A 19587-nucleotide genomic window follows, 5' to 3' on the forward strand; every position below is an offset into this window, starting at 1 on the left:
CAAGAGGTGGGGGGTTAAGATTGCTGAATTTTAAAGCCAAAGCCAGAGATAAATTTGTAGGTTTTACATAAAAAAACAACTTAATTCCTTTCTGACATAGTACCTTCAAAAACAATTGATCAGGGGACTGCATTGTTTTTAAATGGACTCCATTTAGTCCAAGACTCAGCACATGTTTTGATTCTAAAAGAAAGAGCTCTAGAGAGTGCAAAGACATGGCTTTGGAATCCGAAACCCGAGTTCTGAATCTCAAGTCTGCCACTTACCAAGCAGCTGATTTTAGATGAAATATGTAATTCCTCAGACTCGGTTTCTTTAGCAGATCATCAAAATATTTATCAAGTGCCCCAAACAATCTAGCCTAGTGTCAGGCCTTGTATAGATGGGAGATTATGTTTGCAAAAAAAGGTTGTTGCAGAGGTTGATATAGACAGGGCCTGTTGGAGCATAAATGCACTTGACACCCAAGGTTTTCGGTATTTTTCTTTCATACGTGACAAGGATAAAAAATTACTATTTCCTAGTGGAGGATAACTCAGATTCTACTTCAAATTAATTCTTAGTTTGAAAATTTTAAAGTATTAAAGACTACCAGAAAAATAAGCAAGAACAATAAACATGTAAATATGCACCTGAAAAGCTTAAAAATTAGTAAATCTTGAACGTTTGTACTTTTAACAGTTTGAACCCCATTTGGCTGTTGCTTGTAAAAAATACAACATTATTAGTAAGTCTCAGGACAAATAAACAAAAGGTAAGATACAATATTGCTTTTATGTATTTTTTCATAGCTTTTTCTAAATGAGAAACATGGAACTGTAAAAAAAAAAAAGGAGAAATGACATGACAATCTAAGGAACAGTGCTGAGAGTTTATGCCGTTTCAAACATTCCTATGCTTCACGATGCCAGTATCATGTTAATGCTCCTATGAGTCCCTCTGTCTAGAATACGTCAGCTGTTAGTTTTGTTTTGTGAGCTTGTTTCATGTTAGTTATTAGCTGCCTCGTTCGATGCTTTGTCTTCCGTCTCTCACTTAGAAAAAAACAGGATGCTCTTCTCAAACACTTGTCTTTACCACGTTTCTATAAGAAAATGTTTTTTAAAGCCTGGAGAATTTTCCAGTATTAATAATTGTTAATTAGTTTTAAATATCTCATGCCTCAAAGGAGGTTCTGAAGTTTACCTATGCAAATGGTCACTGAAAAACTTGATTCCTTACTGCTTTCAACCACAGCAAAGAAATGATGCGTTTGTGGTTTTTCTTCAATACAGCAATGCAACATTGGTGCCTTTGTCTGTCCCTTGTCTCTACTCTTTCTTTCTCTTTCTCTCCGCACCCAAGAAAGTGAAATTAATTTTACTATCATCTGGTGCTACACATGACATTCATTTTTCCTTTATTTATTTTAATAAATTAGCTAAAACCGCCTCCATATTATTCCTATGCTTGTGTTTCACTTATAAAAGTGAGTGTTCATTACACAGCTTTTTAAAAAAAGATGCTATTAATGTCATTAGCTACATTGCCTCTATAATATCGTGGAATGTAAATCTAAAATTACCACACTTTGACTTTCTTAAGCTGCTTGTTAAAATGGTATAGTCATTTTTGTGAAAACAATATCCTTGTATCATATAAAAACATATTTGTAAACTGCTCTGATAATGGAGCATGATAGCAGGAATATAATTCTCTTAACCTGGCAATTTATCACCCAAAAAAACAATTTTCCAAGATGATATATTGCCAAGATTCATGCTGCTGGATGTGCATAAAGAAGAGACCATGTATTGTTCTGCAACCGCAATCTAGTATTATTAAACAATAAGAAGACAGATGTATAAACAGCATTTGGATTGAGTATAATTATTTAAATTATTCAAAATATCCTTAAATAGCTTCTCTCAAAACTTATTTCCATTTAAGATATGACATTGCTGTCCTTCTTCAAACTCTTTGTATATTGCTTCTTGTCAAAGATTAATTTGAATTAATTCCAGTTTTCAATTTTATATTCATTACATTCCAGTTACCCCACAGGTAACTGGAAGTTGTAAACCGGTACTCAAAGTTGTAAACCGGTACCCCCATAAACCTACCTTTCACTCTAAAATGCTATGGAATGGCAGAATTTCAGAACAATCACAGTCAAATTGAAAATGATGGTGTTCAGGAGCCACTCACAACCTGGACTGTGTATGGGCAGAAAGCTTGTCAAATCTCCCAGAATAATGGCTGAGTTTTCATATGCACAATCAGGTAATGTTCTTCAATGGAATAAATTTATGTTTGATATTTTTCATCCCCACCCCTCACTCCCCCCAAACATAAAAGCTGTAAGCCGCCACAACCCTTTGAAAATGGAATGGCCTTCTGTGACCCTCGGGCTGAAATTTAAGAGTTTTCTGCCGCTGATTCATTTCCATCCCCATGGAAACAGTCACCAGGAATGATTCTGCTGTCATTATTTTCAAGCACTTACCCTGGTTCCAATGATCTGGTGCTGTGTCCATGAAACTCAGAAAGGAAATGAACATCGGTCTTATGGAATGAACTCAAAAAACTGTCAACTGATAGGTTGAAAGTCAGATACTTCTCAAGAAATCTGTCTTTTAAAATATATTTTTTAGTATTTTTCCAATTATCAAAATAATTTATTGCATAAAAACTCTGATATTACCCAGGGAGAATTGGGAACTGGGCAAATAAGAAAATAGGATGGAAACTTTGTAGTTTCTTTTTTAGCTTTTTATTACAGAAACTCTTAAACATAGAAAAGGTAGAGAGAATGGCATAGTGAACCACCGCATACTCCTTATTCAACTTTAACTCTTATTGACTCATGGCCAATCTTGTTTTATCTATACTCGCAACATCCACTGAATTGTTTTCAAGCACATTTCAGACATCACACAATTTTATCAACAAAAATTTAGTGTTTACCTTTAAAATATAAGACACACTTAAAACTATAAACACGACTATTATCAGATATTAACATTTTAACAATAATTTTAAATATCATGCATTAGTCAGTATTTTAAAATGTCATTTTTTCCATTTAATATTTTTACTGTTGGTTTATTCATGTCATAATCCAGATGGCATTTGATTACTAACTCCTTTAACTCTCTTTTAATCTATAACTTCTCCTTTTTTACTTTACCCTTGAAATTTATTTTTTAAAAGTAGAATTTTCTATATTTCAGATTTTGCTGATTGCTTCCATGGTGCCATTTTACATGTTCCACTGTCCCCAGTGTATGTTTAAACTGAAGGTCATATCTAGAGGCTTAAGCAGATACAGGTTTGCTATTTTGACAAGAAGACTTCATATATGGTGTTATAGTCTGTCACTGGGAGATAGAAAATGTCCAGTTGCTTTCTTTTTGTGATGTTACCAGAGAGATTGTTCAACATTATGTAGATTCATTATTTCATTAGAGATCTGAACTAAGTAAAGAATCACGTATTCAAAAATTCAATTAAAGATATATATATTTTTTTAATCAGGAGAAAGAATAATGCAGTAAGATCCCACAGTAATGTAATAAGTGGACCCTAAAAACTCAAACATGTAAAATGACCTGAGCAAGCCTGTGTAACTAGCCCACCTGATATTCTGTAAGTCAAACCAGGCTCTCCAAATCCCTTTTGGTCCCAGATGTGGTTTGACGCCATCTGGTGGTACATGCCCGTTCTTCAAGAAATATTGGTGAAGATGATTCTGGGTCCTGTCACTGACTGGGACTTCCAGGAAACTTCTAGTGAGCTGGGGCCCACTTTGTCAATCCAATCTGGAGATATCAAGCTATGAGAATACTGAGGACAATAGAACACATACTTCAAGCTTTCTATTTCTCAAGATGGGACTGTCTGTCATTTCCTTAGCAGGTTCTCTTCTTCAATTTTCTTATTACTTCCCAGCTCCCAGAATGTAAAAATTGTAGCAAAATGGGGATTTGGCTGAAGAGTGTGGTCAGCTGCTAATTGTATTGTAGCCAAATTCATTTTTTTTGCATAAATAATTTTACCATACATGCATGAAGTATGAAGAAAATAAAAGTCACACTTAAACTTGCCACTCATAGACACCAATGCTACCACAATGAAGTATCTTCTTCCAAATATTCCTCTAATATTCTTACATATACACTCGCATAAAACCAAACCAATGTAATTTTAGACTCTGTTCTGAAAAATGACATAGATTGTAGTAGACACACCTACTTGTTAAGCTAATTAAAGCCGCTTTTTTTTTTTTTTTTTTTTACAGGGCAGTTTTGGTGCTACCAACCTTAAACCTTTGCCTGACTGATTGAGTCAAGTGGAGTGAAAACTAACCAAAGTTTAATCAGCCAGATCTCTCATGGGAACTGAATGGGGACATTCAGAGATGGAAGGTGGTTGGAGTAAACAGATCCGATAGCTGTACTCTTACAAGAAGATTTGAGAGCTCTTATTCTTGAGATTCTCAAGGCATTCCTTGCTTGGATCCTTCTTGAAGCTTCCTTAGTCAGCTTTTATTTTGGCTCTGTGAGAAAGCTTAGTTCCTTCCAATATGTGGTTATTAATAGAATCAGATTCTGCTATTTGAACTAAAACTATTTCAATTGAATCGTGAGTAAATTACCACACGTTTCTCAAAAAATGTGACGTTTCGTGGATACATGATGAAACATCCCATGTATTTTAATCATTCCATTATAACTGGTCATAATTGCTAATAATTTTGATAATAAAAATAATGCTGTAATAATATACATAAACAAAATATAAACTTTTCTACATTTTTAATTATTTCCTTAAAAGTTGTTAAAACTTTTACGATATATATGTAAAAACTAATTTTAAGAGGAATGATGTCAAATTACCAAATTACTAGAATTTTGTAATCAAACGTTTGTCTTACCACATCTTCATCACAATTGATTATTATAATTTATGAAAGTCTGCCATTTCAATATGAATGAAAGTTATGTCAATGCTATTTTAGTTAAGATTTCATTGTTAGTGATGTTTAATACTTTGGATATTTGTATATTTATTCTGCCATTTTATATTTTCTTCATTTCTTATAGGATCATTCATCTTTTTATTGATTTGTAAGTTATTTCTCTTTTGATAGGATAATACTCTTTCTTCTAATAAATATTTCAAATATTTCTTTTTTGCTGATTTCTTTACCTTATATTTGTTTTTATTTTCTCAATGTATGGACACTTAATCTTTAGGTATTTAAATTTTAATATTTTCTTTTATAAAGTTCTTACTTTGCTTAGAAAATTTCTATGCCACAATTTTGTGTATATATTCATATAGTACTTTTTCTTTTAAACATTTAAATCTCTGAGTTTTATTTGATTTGTGGTATAGAAAAAGTCTTTTTTTCTAAATGAGTAGCTAGATACTTCAACACTGTTTATTAAATAATCTATCATTTCCTAATGGTTTTGAAGTATGAAATTTATTATATACTAAAATTTTATAAATGGTCATAATAATTTTTCAATTTTCTTTATCCACCTGTTTGCCAGTTCCATTTATTTTTTATTCTGTAATTTAAATTCTTACAGGGGAAAGCCTTTTTTTTTATTTTCAAAAATTTTTATTCTCTTTAGTTAATTTTTATCTTAGGTAACTTTAGAAACATGTTTTGCTCCTGTCATATTCATTCTGTGTGAGATTTTGTTTGGAAAAAAGTTGATATTTTAATATTAAAGCTTTCAGGTACATGATTGATCTCTGCATTAATTCAAATCTTCTATTATGTCCTACAGCAAAAATTGTTTGTAATTTTAAAAAATACATAGCTTTAGCACATTACTTGATAAGCTTATTCTTAGATAATGTATATATTTGATTTCACTAAGAATGAATCTTTTAACTCTTTTAACTGAATTTAATGGTATGTTATAAAGGTAATGGTTCCACTCTGTTTATAAGAATTAATACAGTTGACTCTCCTTGTTCTTACAGGGAGACAATCCTATCATCTCTGTATAATAGAGATTATACCTCCTCTTCTCCAGTATTTATGTCTTCCATTTTCTTTTGGCCTTGTTGTATTGTTTGTTCTTTGATGATAGATGAGGCAGTAGTCATTATTGTCTTGGTTTTTATATTTTGATATTATATATAATGTCTTCAGGTTAAGATTTTATTATGAATAAATCATAAATTTTATCAAATGTCTCTTAAACAGTGATTGACACATATATATTTCTCCTTTATTCGATTGGCAAGAGAAATTTACTAATTCAGTTCTCAATGTTGAAACAGTTTTCTTTTCCTAAATCCTACTAGGACATAGTGTATTATTTTATTAAAGGAGAGGATCTTATTTCCTACAACTTTATAAAGAATTTTAACATCTTTATTAATAAGTGAAATCAGTTTATTATTTTGTGCTACCATTGTCAAGTTTCAGTGTCAATGCTACCTTTTATTGGGATTTTGATTGGATTTGTTTAATACTTACAAATTATCTTAGAAAAAATTCCCTTTATTTAGTATTTAGTATTCGAATCTTAGAACATATTATCTCTCCATGTGTTCAAGTCTCAATGATGTGAGGAAGTATCATTTGATCTAAGAGCTGAAGAATGCATAGGCATTAACTAGGTGAAAGGTTGGGGTAATTCAAGGGCATTCCAGGAAGAAGTTGTAAGGGGACAAGTTACATGATCAAATTTGCCTATTGAATTGACCTTCCTAGTGATAAATGTAAATAACTTTTCTAGATTTATTTAAAAAGAGAAAAGACTATGTAGGGGGAAAGGAATGGAACTGGAAAAGAAAGAGTGAGGAATGTGAAAATATGGGAGAGATTTTATCATATCTAAATGGTAATAGAATAAAAATAGAAGGAAGAAGTTAATGGTACAGTAGAAGAAATGCTAAGATGGAGGAGGAATTGGAGGGTGGATGATCATGATGGGATAAGAAGTGGACCAAAAAACTGTGATAGGATTCCTCAGGAGTATGAGGGAACACAGCTTATATTGAAGATCATGAATTTAGTGTGGTGATAATGAATGGGTATTTTTCCATTACATTTTCTGACTGGAGATTGTCAGCATATGAGAAAGCTAATGATATTAAAATATACACTTTTCCCTATTCTTACTAACTTACTGAGTTCTCTCATTAATTCCAAGAAGTTTTACTTTAAACATGATTTTAATTTTTGACCTATAATCATGTCATCGGTAAACTGATAATTTTGTCTTCTATATTTCCAGTATTTTTTTAAATTTCATATTTTGTTTCATATTTTATTTTACTGGAATGAACTCAATGTATAATTTTATATAAGAATTTTTACAGCAAGGATTTTTGCTTTGCTTCTGATTGCAATGGAGCTGCCTCTAATATTTTATCCTGAAATGTGATGTTGAGCTTCTTCTTTGATGATTTAATAATGTTCAAAAAAGTCTTCGACTTCTAGTTTTCTACTCTTTAAAAATGAAGACTGAGTTGTATCAAAATCTTTTTCAGAATATACTTATTATCTATCAGGTACTATTTTTTCTTATTGAGTCTATTTAATAGATTTGTGAGTTCTGGGAATAAAACTCCCTTGATTGATTTAATATACTCTTGAATTTAGTTTGTTAGCAATTTATTTCAAGTTTTGGGAAATATCAAAAAGGAATTAGCCTTTCTTTTTGTTTGCATATTTTATCATTATAAAATAAATTATGTAGCTATCTATATCTTTCTGTTCTTTGGAGCAATTTATATAGCATTAGCTGTTTCTTCAACATTTGAAAAAACTCTATCTGGTTTCAGAGCCAGTACCTTTATATCTTTTCCATGTCATCTGTGGTTGTGTCTATTTGATTTTGACTCCTTTTAGTGTCCATTTTAGTGATTTAGTTTTTAAAGACAAGTTCATTTTCATTGAAATTTTCTAATATTGACATTGAATATTATAACACATTCTCTTATTGTGTTAAATTGTGTGTTTGTTATTACAGACTCCCTATCATTCTCACAGATATCTATTTACTTTTTGCATTATGGCTGTTTTTCTCTTGTCTGCCAGAGCTCTGTCAGCTTTACTTCCTTTGTTGTTTATTTGTACCTTATTCACTTCAGTTCTTTCTTTACCTTTTTTGGTATTCTCCTTTAAAATGTTGAGTTGAATGATCTATTTTCAATCTGTTTTCTTAACATTGAAACTATTGTTTTAATTTTTGTTGTTAAAAAAAAATATTCTGTTGTTATATTTGTTTTGTTCCAACAGTTTTTAAAGTGTTATTTTGGGGAAAACATATATGTGTTTGTTGTTATGAAAAGTTTGTTTTTATTGTTGCTTAAGGTTTTATTATTAATCTATTGTTTTAATACACAGTAGACAGACGATGTGTCTAGTTTAATTTCTTTTTTCTTTCCTTTGGAAACTATTGAGGTTTTGGTAGTAGAGTACCTGACAATTTTTGTAAACTTTGCACCATATTTGAGAAAAAATGTAAACAGTACAAATTTACTTTTAATCTAACACTCCAAAAATTATTCTTTGATCTATTTTCTTTGAATATCTAAGTTTTAAGAATTTATATGATACTACGTTATATAGGGTTTGCAGATTCATATATCTAATCTCTTTATTATAAACTTTACCTTTCATCGACATGAAATGATTCTTTTTTCCTTCTTCAGTGCTTTATCTTGAATTCTTTGGTATTATCTTTGTGATCCTTGCTTTGTTATTTGTTTGCCCCAGGGTAGATGCTCACCCGTGTAATTTCCCTTTTAGTTTTTGTAGTACATTATTTCTGACTTTTCAGTATTCCTTTCTTTTAGGTGAATCTTTTGTAAGTAGGTTGAATTGATTACTTTTTTCCCCTTCACCTAAGCAGATGGGTTTCATTATGTTTAAACAGGACATTTAAAACCAATTAATTTTTGTTCTTAGTGATACGATTGGTCTTTTTTTGACTTTTCTGCTCTTATATCATAAAGATTGTATCTTCTAGTATATAATTAAGGATGCCAGGTTCTTTCCAGTTTTAGAAGTGTATTTGTTTCAATGGTGTGCTCTCTTTTTTTAAAATAAAAATTTATTCTCCCAGTTCTGTAATTCTTGGGCTATTTTTTTCCTCCTTAACCTCCATGAAAGAATTCCATCCAGAACCAGACTTTGACAATAAAGAGTCATTTTCTTTTTCAGGCCCTGCTCACTCTCTCTCTTTCTGAGTGTTCTCAGATTTCTATATTGTGGTCATTTTGCCATTCTCAGTTCTAGCTTCATCTTCAGATTCTAGCAGGTATATTTATATGGCACTGACAGACTGAGATAGGATTATCTTCTCTATTTGTTGACTATATTTCTGACACCTGAGTAATTGGTGCTCCTCAAGCCTACATCCCTTGCTGCTTGTTGTCTCACTATTCTTTGCTCGTTCTGTTCTTGCTCCAGCGTTTGACTTATTTAAACTATACTTAATAGGGTGCCATGCATCATACCAGTCCACAACCAGTCTAACCTATTGTTTTCTAGGATTTGACACACAGATATTTTGGTTTGGACAGCAGTATTTTGACCTCTTCAAAAAGAGTGGACTGCTCTTAGTTGTTAGTTGGCATAGACTCTAGTTGTTAATGGTGTAAACTCTGGGCCAGAGGCAATTAATTGGGAGTACATAATAGATCTTTGCTTTTTTTTTTTTTTTTTTTGGCCTTCAGATTTACTTCATTTTGAGAAACATAACATGTATTGGGCATTGATTGTTTTGTTCAGTTTAGCTTTACAGGCTTATATTTAATTAGTATATTCTCTTGTTAGTTACAATAGATTAGATATCAATTTTAGTTTTTAGTGTTGATATGAAATTTATGTTTTCTTCTGCTTCATAGGTATTTTTGTTACTGGTGAGGAAATGTCATTTGTAAACCAGAAGCCACAAGCAACATTAAAAAAAAAAGAGTATGGTCATGTTAATAATGGACATTTATTGAGCATCTGTTACATTTTAGGCACAGTACCTTAATGGAAAATGTCAGTGCTCTTCGGAATACCTTTTTCTTCATTTAAGGGACTAGTGGATCTATTTTTGCCTATTGCTATCGAAACAATTGATTTGCCTTATTTTATGCAATTGGACTGATATATCGTCAAGCTTCCCTTTTTGTCCTGTGCTAGAAAGCCAAGAGTCTACCTCTCTCAAATTTTTCAGACTGATGATGTGCCATTTTAAATGATCTCGATGTTGTTTCTATTTTACGCCATTATTTTTATTTATAATATATTTCTAGTTGATATTATTTATGGTCTGTTAAACTGACTTAAGTATTTTTTTTTGTAACAAAGTGGAATAATAATAAGTCTATGTTTTTCCACCTACCTCCAAAAAGAATATTGAATTTGTAAAACATGTAATCACACTTTATGTCAGGTTGTACTAAACCTTATGATTTATCAAGCATTGAAAGTCACATGATTTAAATTTTTGCTTTTGGTTGATTTTAAAATATTTCTTTAGATGCCTAATGTTCTGAATGGGAGTCTTTGGAGGAGATGACACTAAGCATTGTAAACTATTTGTCTCCAGGAGTCTCCCCTTCCCCCTTTCCTCTATCTTCCCGCTTGGGACATCAATGGCAAAATGGAAAGAACACTTGGTGCTAATGAGCCAGGTAGCCATCCCCCAGCAAAGCTCCAGCACTTGTCAGCACCTCAAGGCTGGGCCACTTTCTGAGTTTGCTGAGCCACATTACTCCCTCACTAGAGAGTAATCACACATGATACAACAGTGGTCATAATGTTGTATGAATTTGAATAAGTGCAACAATTATGTAGCTTTCCTGAAACATACTAGGTTCTTAATAAAAGGTAGACCTTGGTATTAGTAGTCTTACGCTTCGTCTCTTATAATGCCTGCCTGAGAGATTTTCCTGGGGGTTTCATTGACGCTTTCCATTTGGACCTTTGCTTCCTATACTCTGGTTCCTTCTTTCTTCAAAATACTAAAAAAAATCCCTACATTCCTTTAGGAACCTAGTTTCTACTAAATTAACACAATAATCTATTAAACATGAATATGTTATCGTCTAAGGTACGATTACATTTTAACAGGAATTTCTGGTGAATGTGTCTTTTTAAAAAATTTTATTTTTCTATTATAGCTGACATTCAATATATTATATTAGTTTCAGATGTACAGCATAGTGGTTAAACATCTATATAATTTACAAAGTGATCCCCCCATTAGTCTAGAACTTACCTGGTACTAGACATAGTTATTATAATATTATTAACTATATTCCCTATGATGTAGTTCACATCCCTGTGCCTATTTTGTAACTACCAATTCATACTTTTTAATTCCTTCACCTTTTTCACCCAGCCCTTCAAATCCCTTCTCATCTGGTAACCATCAGTTTCTTCTCTGTATCTATGAGTCTGTTTCTGTTTTGTTTGGCCATTTCTTTTGTTCTTTAGATTCCACATATAAATGAGATCATATAGTATTTGTTTTTTTCTCTGTGTGACTTATTTCACTTAGCATAATTTCACTTAGGTCCATATTGTTGCAAATGGTAAGATTTCATTTTTTCTATGGCTGAGTAATATTCCATTGCATATATGTACCATACTTTATCTAATTATTTATTTTGGCTATTATAAATAATGCTCTAGTGAACATAGGGGTGCATATATCTTTTTAAATTGGTGATTTGGATTTCTTTTGATAAATATCCAGAAATAAGATTGCTGTATCATAAGGTAGTTATGTTTTAATTTTTTGAAGAACCTCCAAATTGTTTTCCACAGTGGCTGTACCACCTGAACATGTCATAAACAAATAAATAAGCATATTTCGAATTTCAGGTCAATAGAAGCAATAGTTTGGGCTGGACAGCACCTTTCAAATCACAATATTGCAGAGACTTTTTGAAAATTTGAGGTTGTGAACCAGGGAATAGGCACTTTTAACTCTTTCTACGACATTCCTAAACCAAGATTGATAGATCCAAGAAGCTTGCCATGTAAGGGATGGCCTTCCAGGTCTTGAATTAGAATGAAATAAGTTAAAATTGTGGAAAACCAAATTAATTGTAGCTGTGGATACACAAATTAAAAATATCTTTAATCATTGATAATATGGTACATCAAAGGTCCAAACCAAATGAAAAATAGCAAAGCTTTAAAAATTCAAACCCAACAAAATATATGATTTGAGATGTGGGCAGTTTCATCTTATAAATGAAATAAGCCTCACATCAGGCCCAACTTGGTTCAGACCATTTCACAGAAAGTACAGGGAGAAATTGGCTATGTGCAAAGGTTCAAGTAGGGACTGGTGAGGCAAAGACAAATGCTGCCAACATGGTGTATGCCAAAAAGCAACGAGAATAAACAATTTGAATTGCCCATTGATCCCCAAAAGGCAAATGAAGAATAGAAAGATTCTCCGGTCACCCAATGAATATTGGCCCTGAAGAGCTAAAGATAATACAAAGAATCTAAACACCCGTTTAAAAGCTGAGATTCATAGTTCTTGGGATGTTCCCCCCCAAATAAATGCACATATGCTGCTCAGAATCTCTGAAAGAAAAAAACAATAAAGTATTTTAGCAGAAATTTAAAAAAACGTATTGTATTTTGCAAAACTCTCCAAGAAAATTACACTCACTATAAATGTAAATCCTATTTCACAAGTGTAATGAAGAGCTTTATAGTATTGCGCATAGAGATAAACTCTTCATGCTTAGCCTCAAATCTAAGTTTTTATATTTTGGTTTGAATACAATAGCATAGCCATGTTTGGATTCTCTTTTTAAATTATCTACTACTTTTATATTTTGATTTTTATTTATCTTGGAGATATACAAAAATATGAATAAAAACATTTTAAAGATATATCATGAGGCTACAGAAAAAGTCCTCTAATAGATTCCTCTGGGAATACTATTTGTAACATGGTCTGAAGTCTCTGCACAATACCATCTGAGGTCTATAAAACCCACACTTAGAGAAATGATGCTGTGAAATGAGTTTAAACCTGTCTATAAACCTTTACAAATGAACAAAAGATATGCTTAATTTTTTTTTTTCAAAAAAGTAATTGGCAAAATTGGTGAGAATGTAGTAAAAAAGGCATTCTTCAACTGCTGGTGGTAGGAATATTGGCAGAACATTTTTAAGCACACTTTAGCATGTGATTTAAAGCCTTAACAATAATACATCTTCCAGAAATCTACTTTGTGAAAACAATAATAGATATTCACAAAAGTTTATTACACAGATAATCAAGCAGCACTATTTATACATGCCAAAAATTAGAAACAACCCATTAGAAAGCTGCTAAAATTAGAGATAATTCCTTCTCTGGGTAAAATCATGGTTCGTGTGTTTGTTTGTTTGTTTTAAATATAAGCGAGATAGAAATCAGGACACCAGTAGACATAGACATCCTTTAAAGTTTTTACTTCCTATAAGACACTGTGTCTAACAATATCCAATAACATATATTTAATCCTATTTCTCCTACCCTAGGCCCAAGGTGAGAGTTGGTATTTACCTCTGTGTTCCTGGGTCCTAGATAGCTTCGTCTAATGGTGGGTGTGATGTTGACAAGCTTGACTGAGGCTCAGTTGGTTCTCAGTAAGCCTCTTGCAAGGGGAAAAGGGAAAATGATCTGATCCTCTTTATTGAGGATACTGCTTTTCCTGAGGCAGAAATTAAGGGAAAGTCTCTCATCTCATTTGGGACATCCAAGAGAAGGTTGTTTTCTCTCTTTTATAAAAAAAATAAAAAATAAGCAATCAAGTAAACAAACAGACTTTTTCTTCAACACAAATGTACGTTTAAGCATGGGATTTGCAAAGAGTCTCTTATTTTATGGCACTTATATAACCTATCTCTGGGAAGAGTTAAATGGTCTATGGCACACCTTATTTAAGAATGATAGAAATTGTCTCAGTTTGTTAATTTTACATGCTTCTGTTAGAGAAGGAAAATTAGATATATTACAGCAGAGAGGATTTTCCAAAAAATCTCCAATAATAAAACTCAATAGTCAACAGTGATTAATTAAATACATTATAGTATGGCTATGCTATAGATTATTATGCATCCATTAAAAATCATGCAATAGAAAAAAACATGTGTGACAAATAGTTTACAATGCAATTCTTTGCAATGCAATTCTTATCCTGTCCTTTAGAAATTGAGAAAAAGACACTGGACATATTTACATTACAATATCAACATCTTTGGTTGCTGATATTATGGGTGGTGGTTTTAATTTTCTTCTTGGTGCTTTTCTGTAGTTTTAAAAATTCCTATCAATCATGTATTCAGAGTACCAATGGGTACCAAAAAATTCATTTACTCAATAGTTATTTACTGAATATCTATCATGGGCCAGATATTATGCCAATACTGAAGACACAATGGTCAACACAAGACAAAAATTTCTTAACTCTCAGAGTTTATTTGTAGTAGGGTAAGACCACAGAATATAAATCATGATGATATGTATTTTGGGAAAGAGAAAAAGAAGAGAAAAATCAAGGAAGGGAGATAAGTGTGCTGCAGACTGGAAGGGAATATAATTTTAAATAAATCCTGGGGAAGTGTATAAATTTCAACTGAGTGCATCTGAATTTCAAATCCTTGCTGGTGGCCACAGGTGGTTTCAAGAAGTAAATCATTATTAGGCCCAGAATAACTCAAGCATCATCATATTATCTCAGAAAAGGCAACATCTCTTGTGCACAGAGGAAGCTGCTTAGATGGGACCTAAGTGTCAAGAAAGTCAACAGCTTGTGGAAGACCCACAATGAACCTGAATTATCCAAATGTAACTACATAAAATATAATTCTAATTAAGATCTTTGCACAAGGATTTGTGACAAAAGCAAAAAATTGCACCTCAGCAAATGTCTCTTGATAATGTAAGGAAGCAAATTTTACCACTCTCAAATTTGTCTCTCTGGCATGAGGGTTATTTTATTTTTAAAAACAAAAGACTTAGGAAGAATCTTTGACCTTCCTCCAACTTGCCTAAGAAAATTTAAGATAGAAAGGCTATTCTAGGAAGAATTATCATCATAGATAACCATAATATAATATGAACTAAGTGTGGCAAACAGGGAGAAATCTAGCAAGATCGAAGTCTTCTCTAAGACCCATTGTCTCTAGATGACCCAGCAAACATTCGTTTACTAAAAATTAATTCTTTTCATCTTTCCGTGAATTGCCTTACTTTCCTTTGATGTACCAGATCCCTACTTCCTTCACTTTGCCTTACTGTCTTTGGAATTTTTGTCCTTATATGAATTTCCCATGAATATATGTTGAAGCTTGATTTTCTCCTGTTAATCTGCTTTATGTATTTTAATTCTTAGACCAGCCAGAAGAACCTAGAAGGGTAGAGGAAAATTTCTTCCTTCCTGACAATAAAGATAGGTAGGAAGATAGATTAGATAATAGATAGATGATAGATGGGTGATAAATGATAGATAGATGACAGACAGACAGAAAGACAGACAGAGAGAATGGAAAAGTCATTCATTCACAATACCTGTTTTCCCTGGAATAGTGTGAGTGTCCTGCTTCCTGTCTCCTTCCAACTCAGCCCCTCCCAGTGAGGCATTCAGAAATGTGCCACAAGAACAATCAAATCTGAGGGGAGGTTGTGCCATTCTGGAAGGCTGTGTACTCTTCCTTGCCTAGGTGGAATAGTGAGCCAGTTGGCATCAAGAAGCTTGTTGGGAACTCGGACAGTTTCCCCTGCTCTCCTGATAGAGACTTTCATATAGTGCAATGTTATTGTTTGCTTAGAACCTGTCTTAGTCCTTTTGGGCTGCTATAACAAAATACTGAGACTGGGTGGCTCATAAACAACAAACATTTATTTCTCAAAGTTCTGAAGCCTGAAAGACCAAGATCAGAGTGTCAGCATGGTTGGGCGAAGGCCCTCTCATCGGTTGCAGACTGCCAACTTCTCCTTGTATCCTCACTGGGCAAAAAGTGCTAGGAGCTCTGTGGACCTCTTTTATAACAGCACTACTCCTATTCATCAGGGCTCCACTCTCACGACCTAAGCACCTCCCAAAGGTTCCACCATCACATTGGGCATTAGAATTTCAACATATGAATTTTGGGAGGACTACTATGGAAGAAGTATTCCTGAATTCCCAGAACAATGAGCACATTTACATTTAAACAAAAGCACAAGGTATATTTCAAGCCCAAATGTAAATTATTTTTTGATAATCTAAGGAATTAGATATTTAGAAATTGATGAGAGAATAAACAATTCACTTGGTTTCAAGAATTTTATAAGTAATTAATTGTCTGCTCCACCTATAACTACTATGAATGATTTAAAAAATTGTATTTAAGTCTTGTGTACTCACCATTTCTGAACCAGATATGGCGTGCTTGGAATAAAATAGGCACTTGATAAATGATGGCTGTGATCATGAGGATGACAAGATGGTGATGACTAGAAGGATATTGACAAACCAATTTTCGCTAAAGCATAACAGTACTGCAGCAATGTTTTGCTTCTCCCAGAAGCATTTGTGTTTAAAAAGAGGACTACAAAGAGAAGACATACAGAACCTAGAAAAAATGTTAAGTGGTGTAATTTGAGGCCCTGACATTTTAATGTGAGTGTAGATTTGGCCCTAAGTCTTCCACACTTGCCATATGATCATCTACAAATTGATTCTATAGAATCCCAGCACAGATTTCATAATTTTCATATTAACTAAAATAGTCATCCTTGTTCTTCATCCCCAAAGGAATAAATTCTGGAAAGAATTTCTCTCCCCACTCTCCCATGTCAGAAGCTCTGCCCGTCTCTGAGGCAAGTAGCATGGAAAGCTTGCTCTCCTCAAGGGGTCCACTTCCACGTTTCCACCTACAGACCAGGAAAGAGAGGATATAGAGATGGGATAATTAAATCTGATGCTTTTTCAGGGACATCAAGACTATTGAATCCAAGCCTCTGGATTCATATTCTGGTGGCTTTTACTACACATTAAAGATGAAAGAGAAATGGATTCAGCACCAGTCCACATTAATTATCTATAGCCCTTTGGCTCCCTGAACCATGTCAGGAGTTTTGAGATCCTCAAACTATCTTCTACTGGATATGAAAAAAAAATATAGCAAGTAGAATAATATCGTTAGTCAACTTCATTTACCGCTCATTTAGCTTGGCTGAATTAATGAGTACCTACCTATTAGACAGACTTGCAAGGATCCCTTTAAAGTTTTTAAAGAATAACATATAATTAAATATCACGGTGAAAGAATAAATAGCAGAAGCAGAAAAAATTCTTAAGGCTATTCAGACTGGCATTTTTTGAGTAGCTGCTTTTTACCAATCGAGAACACTCCTGGTATGGGGCAAAGAACAGGCATTTATGGAACACCTCTTGTGCCATTGTCATTGCATGGAGCACACAGGGCTCCTTCTCTCCGAGACATGGGTGTCCTCTCCCTCTGTCTGCTATACTCTCCTAGCATTTTGTTGGTAGCTTTTGAGGGCACCTCCTATTTGCTGTCCTTATGTGTAGTTTTTCATCTATGTCTTAATCCTCCTTTGGATTACAAGCTTCAGCAGGCAGACACTGTGCATTTTACAGCATTACATTTCCCATATAGTCAGGTGTTTAATAAACAGTTTCGCATTAATAAATACCAAGAAAAAAAAGAAAAGAAAAGAAAAGAAATGTTGCTGCTTCTAAGAGCTTGCCACAGCTAATAAAAAAAGCAATAGCTTTTTTTCCCATTTCCTAAAAAAAAAACTTTCTCTGTGCCTGGCCTGGCACTATACTGACATTTTAAATACATCCCCTCATTTAATCATGTCCCACTTAGAAGAGGACGATCCTGAGCCTTACAGAGGTTAAATCACTATTACATGGTCAGATTCAAGATTTAATGACAGGTATGACTCTAGATTCTGTGGTCTTAGTGTTTATACAATACATTCCTATAATTCTTAATTATTGTTGATGTATCAGCATTATTATTTTATCATTATTACTATGATATCTCACGTGCCAGAGTTAACTGTTAATACTGATGAAAGCTCTAGAACAAAAGACCAAAGGCATGCACTGAAGTAGATTGGGAAAATGCAGTATTGTCCTTTAACTTCCTACTAGTGTGCACTGAAGAATGCTGGCATCATTATGGATATTCAAAACAGATTTAGATGGAGTGAAATAGTGGTCTTGTTTCTTTTACCATGGTGCTTAGCAGAGGGAGAGAATTACCAGTCACAAAAGTGATCAACAGTTTTTCTGAGTAACAGGGGATAGTAGTATCCTGTTTAATAGAAAAGAATCTTTGAAATATTATTACTCCTCAGCTTTAATATTATACACATTTATTGATTATCTATACTATGAAGTATCTATACTATGCTATATGAAGGTTTAGAAGTATGCATAGGTACATGGAATGTAAGATTGAATAGAATGCTGTGCCTCCTTTCAAAGGGCAGCTAGGTATACAATGGTATACAATTATAATGTATTTTTACATATATAGAGGCTCATAGAAGGTGCTACAGGAACAGGTGTGAAGACAGTTCTGCCTAATGGTCAAGAAAAGATTTATATTGTCAGTGAAGAACAGGTCGTCAAGGTCTGTGGGTACTAGGGCTGAAGTGGTAGCACAGCGAGCAACTGATGGAGGGCTTGATTCTGGGTTCTAGATACTCCTGCCAGAGTAGATGGACGGAAAAATCTGAGGAGGTCCCAGAAGATAGAAGATGAATGTACAGGACACAGGTATTGGCACCAGAAGGATGTCCTAGCAGGAGAGGTGAGCACAACAGCAAAGAAGTCTGGTGGTGGGTAAAGAGCAGTGGGGCAGTTAGCATCAAGGCACTCTAACACACGTGCCTTGGGTCAAGGCTCTGGAAATTCCCACGGATATTCATCAGGTCCCTTAACTACAGCTAGGCCTTAAGTTTGTCATAAGGAACAAGATCAGAACAAGGGTAGCCTTAAATCAGACTTAACCATGAACATCTATGCTTCTGGTGAGGGGCATTTAAAATAGCTCTTGAGGACGTGGTTCCATAGTGGAGCAGTTAGCACTGCTTTACATGCAGAAGGTCCTGGGTTCATGCCCCAGTGGAGTCACGGTCCATGGTCTACAGCCATGCCATCCTGAACAAGCCCAATATCTGATCTTGGAAGCTAAGCAGGGTCGAGCCTGGTTTGTACTTGGATGAGAGACCACCTAGGAAGACCAGGTGCTGTAGGCATAAATAATAATAATAAAAAAAGTAAAATAGCTCTTAAACTTAGCAAGAATAAGATTGGCTTCAGAGTCTGAGTCAGTGTAGGTTTAAGAAAAGGCAGATTGTAGGAGAAAATAACAAGCCCCAGCTATGGAGAGCATAGGAGGCCAGTGAGCTTCCATATGACATCATAGATAATTCACTGTGCTCTTCATTGTCATCCTAGAATATTAACTGCTAAAGGTTTACTTAACATTTTATTCTGAGTAATGATAATGGTAGAATATTATTATCACTAGTAAGTCATCTGACAATCTTGTCTGTTACTATAGAAATGTTCGTAAGATCTTTATAG

General features: G+C 33.6%; 1 pseudogene; it reads left to right on the forward strand.

Annotated features, from left to right (window-relative positions):
* The first annotated feature begins 19140 nt into the window (after nt 1-19140).
* On the forward strand, nt 19141-19256 carry LOC112475044 (annotated as a pseudogene).
* The last annotated feature ends 331 nt before the right edge of the window (nt 19257-19587 follow it).

The sequence above is a fragment of the Pteropus alecto genome, unplaced genomic scaffold (assembly GCF_000325575.1).
Source record: "Pteropus alecto unplaced genomic scaffold, ASM32557v1 scaffold7, whole genome shotgun sequence".
Classification (NCBI taxonomy): domain Eukaryota; kingdom Metazoa; phylum Chordata; class Mammalia; order Chiroptera; family Pteropodidae; genus Pteropus; species Pteropus alecto.